The sequence below is a fragment of the Pteropus alecto genome, unplaced genomic scaffold (assembly GCF_000325575.1).
Source record: "Pteropus alecto unplaced genomic scaffold, ASM32557v1 scaffold5, whole genome shotgun sequence".
NCBI lineage: Eukaryota > Metazoa > Chordata > Mammalia > Chiroptera > Pteropodidae > Pteropus > Pteropus alecto.
This window is the reverse complement of record NW_006441953.1, coordinates 8,487,043-8,491,730: the sequence shown is the minus strand read 5'-3', so window position 1 is coordinate 8,491,730 and position 4,688 is coordinate 8,487,043.

The window sequence follows — 4,688 nt, the reverse complement described above, 5'->3', positions numbered from 1 at the left end:
ATGCTTTAAAGCCAATACTGCTTTTATCTTACAACCTGTATGGCTACAATTTTGTGAGGTACCCAACTTTTAGAGATTTAGAAGCTTTAAGTATCTAGAATTTACCTTGTAGAGAACTTTATCAGATCAACAATGCTCAGAAATTCTTCTCAGGAATCTAAATTCAATAACAAAGCTTTTAAACATTTGCCGTCAACCAAATCTAAAACTATTTTTTCCTTAATTAGGGATGCAATTTTTTAAAATGTGTGCTTAACACTTGTGCAATGTTAACATTACATAAATTAATGTTATGAATTAATATTTCTCCCTTATAAAAATTATTGTCAGTTTATTATTTATCATTGATCAATGTAAATATTTGACTCCACAAACACTAACTGTTATGGGTTAAATTCTGCCCCCCTAAAAAAGTGAGTTGGTGTCCTAAACACAAGTACCTCAGAATTTGACCTTATTTGGAAATCAGAACGCTGCAGATGTAATTAGTTAAAATAGTGTCATACTGGAGTAAACTCCTAAGCCAATATAACTGATGTCCCTATAAGAGACAGTCATATGAAGACAATGAAACACAGGAGAGCTCCATGTGATGGTGAAAGCAGAGATTATAGTTATGCAGCTGAGATCCAAGAAACCCTAAAGATGGCTGGATTAATTTCTACTATTCCATTGTTTTGGTTTTTATGAAGTCCTATAACTTCTGATTATATTACAATTTGAAAAATGTTTCTTGCTTTGTTTAGCCTTTTAGGATACTAATTGTAAGACATAATAGAAGATTCTTTTTTTTTTCTTTTAGATGTGTTCACTTGAATAAAGCCAAGCCAAATGCTCTCCATAAAGCACTTTTTTTTTCTAAATAAGATTTCTAGGGTCAAATATGTTCTTCAAAAATTTAATTTTAATAACCCATCTTTACATACTTTAATTGCTTAGAAAATTCTTCAGTTAACATTTTCTTAGGCCTGCACAGTCTCCTGATGCTCATGTTATGAACTTCTGACCATGGAGTGGAGTCAGCTATTTGGCAAATCTACTTAGGATCTGTTTTCACAACGTGGAACTTATTTCACACCACCTTTCTTGTTCAGGTTTGCACTGAGGCTTCCCTCCCCTTGGGCATGAGTAACAGTGTTATGACACTGGCTTCAATAAGCAACTTTTTATAATGTCTAATCATGTGCAAATGTGTTAAAATTGGTAGTTTTTAGCAAACAGTTATGGAACATATTACCATAAGGCATTTGTTCATGGCGTGACAATAATTGGCCCTTGGCCACTTAAATGTTTTATTTAATAATGTGGGAATTTCGGTGTGTTTTCCTTTCATTATTTTAAACTTGAAAACAGAAACAGAAAGCCCCTTCTTTAAAGTTAAAACTTTACCGCCTACAGTCTGTCAAAAGCAATAAAAGCATCTGGATTTGGGAGAGGGGCTTTTGCAAGATGTTAATTTAATATACTGGCATATTTCATGATGCTTTTTATATTTTGTATGCTTGAAGCTATCTCTGTAGTGACCACCCAAGAATAATAGACTTATTTTCGAGATTGCAAACCGAAAGAAAAAAACCTTGTCCGAATAATAGCGCATATATTGGATTCAGATTAATATCATTCCACTTAACACAGTGCTTAAAATGCCAGATAACCATTGATGAACATTGAAGTAAAAGGCTAAACTTTTTAAGATTAAGCTTTGTTTTTTCACAAACTACATTAATTTTTACTTCCCCCTCTCCATACTATCTCACAGAAATGGTTTTCTATAGAATATTCAGATGATCTGCAAAAACTCAATAAAGTGATTTTCCAAATAATTCCTGAAAATGTTGTGTTTTCAAACACTAGAATTTTAATTAACATGGAAGAGTGTAATATTCTGCTCGATGTCTACAGGGCAGAGCACTACATATTTTAATGTTTACTGAAATTAGAGAATACGAATATTCTTTATCTTCAACATTGCTAAGTACTTTTATTTACTATCCATAAATGCATCATTCGGCCTGACTTCAGAGACCTTTCATGAGATTTAGCTCTTAAGTAAGTTTAGAATTAGCTACACTTCTATTAAAAATAAATGATTAAATATAATAAACCAAACTTAAGTTTTAATATGCATATTAGATTTGCTCAATTTCAAATTTTGAGAGGTCTCTTAAAAATGTTTTCAACCTACAATTTATACATAGTATATGTTTGTTTTGGTAGTACAGAAATAAGTTATCAGTCCAAGAGGAACAAATGGAAAAGGAAAGCTTTACATTGGGGCTATTTGGTTTCCAGACTGGAGTACTTAGAGGTCTTGATCCAATTAAGTGTGTGTGTGTGTGTGTGTGTGTGTGTGTGTGTGTGTGTGTGTGTGTGTATAGAGGAGTAAGATGACAAACTGTGTTGTAATTTTCAGACTGAAGAAGCTGAACATCCAGAACTCCACATGCAGATCAGCTGTTGGTAGCTTTGGTAGACATCACTTAACATTCTTGACAATTGGTTTTAATGGTTAAAACCAAACCCACGTGACTCTATTAATCCTTATATTTAGCCCCTGCCAGGAAGATTGAGAGAGGAACTTCCAAAAATCATCTGTAGGTCACTACCCAGAGCTTCAGTCTTCAAATGGAAAACAAGGGCTACCTTTGCAAAATGTAGAATGCAAACGTAAATTATTATAAACAACTCAGTATACATATGCTGAGGAATTGCTTAAACATTTAAGCTCCTGGCAACTTTTAAATTAGATTTTGAAGTGATTCTTCTATTGACATTTTTACTATAAAGAGTTTAAATATCATGGCAAATGCTACTCAAATTAGACCAAATTCGTAAACTGAGGTACTAATGTTTTTGCAAATATGCATTTTCTTATTTGATAAATTATTTCTATTATATGATAATATGCAGCAGTTTTAGAAAATTTTGAATACTTTAAAAAGCACAGGAAAAATAAATTGCTTAAAATCTTACCACTCAGATTAAATAATAATATATTTTTGTATTTTATAAAATATAAAATATACATAAATATGCTTTATATTGTGCATTTCATAATATATCAACATGTTATACGTGTATGTGCATACATGTTTCTACATATGTATATAAATGTATATGTAAATATGCCTCTATAAAACAAGGCTAATGAATTTTTAATGTAAACTATGTGTTTTTAATAATCTCTAGTTCCTAACTGTCTTACTATGTTGATTTTAAGAACAGCACCTATTCATGTAGGGAGTATGGTTTTTCTAGCATTAAGGCAAAAAGATGAGCTTTAATGACCCTGAGGAAGAGGGAATGCTCCTTCTAAAGAGGAAGAGAAATTATAAAGTCTTCCTCTTTTGGCCTAGAGTAGTTCAGAAAGAAGAAAAGAAGAGGCAAGAAAAATTAGTCGGGTGCTAGCATTTTATTTTCCTCCCACTTTAGACTTCCCTTGAAGGTAGATGCCTTGGAACCATACAAACAAGTATGGGATGATTATGAAAGCATTGGAGCTCTTCCCTAGGCAAATAAGATGCAAGCTACTAGAAGAAGTCCAGCTCCAGTTTGGTACCACAATTAACAAGGTAAATGGATAGCAGCATGACACTGACATGGCATTGACAAGGGAAGTGAGCCTGACGCAGACTTCTGGCTTCCCATGGCTTTTGGAAGGCTAAAAGTCCCAGTGATATCCCAGTGAAGTCCATAAATCCCAGTGAATCTCCTTGAAGAGACACAATTATAAGATTGGCTGAGGGACCAGTGGAACCAAGGTGCATGGAGAAAGAATCCATGGTGATCAGGGACTTTGAAACTAGACGTGAGTAGCCAAGGCCATAAACATGAATAGTAGATACCAAAATGAAATTCCATGGGAGTAGATGAGATGTCTTTCCTTGATAAATGCCAGAACGAAGGCAGGAAGAATTGAAGTGCAGAAATTAGCATAGGTGAAAGGCTATTGCGAGTAAAGGAGAACTTTTTCCTCAACAGCTAGAAAGTCTTTAGTGGTCATGGGCATGTGAGAGAATATTGGGAAATTCCAAAAACAATTTCCCCAGAAGATACTTGATCTTTCAAATGGATATTAAACTGGAAAAACCTGACTGTTATTAACAAGTTAATTTATTCCCATCTCTCATGTCCAGCCCAATAGCATGAGAAATCGTGAGGAAATTAGATCAGTTATAGAAAATAAAGAAGCAATACAATATTTATTTTCTATCTGTGGAGCAGAGTTTAAATATGCAAACCTGTTACATGTATGCGAATCAATCGTATGTGTAAATATAGTATTTAAATTTGTAAAATTCTGTGGTCTTTCCATGTCTCTAGTTTTATGTCTATATGATCATATATTAAATGTTCCATAACTTATTTAACCAATCCTTTTATTACACATTTATATTATTTACTTTTCTGTTTTTGTAAATATAAACATTTTAAAATCAGCATTTTTGAACGCTAAATTAGGTTGTGATATTTTACAATGTAAAAGTATTAGAAGCCTAAAATCTTCTTACTTCACATAATGATTAATATCATAGCATGGAGGTAAATATTCAGATTTCCATAGGGCCCCACTATTACATTGTCTTCGAAATGCTTGCCTACGAATGCCTGAAATGAAAACATCTTCTCAGAACATTAGAAAGTAGTTCCATTGAATAGGGTCTAAAATAGACATGGATTATAGTATA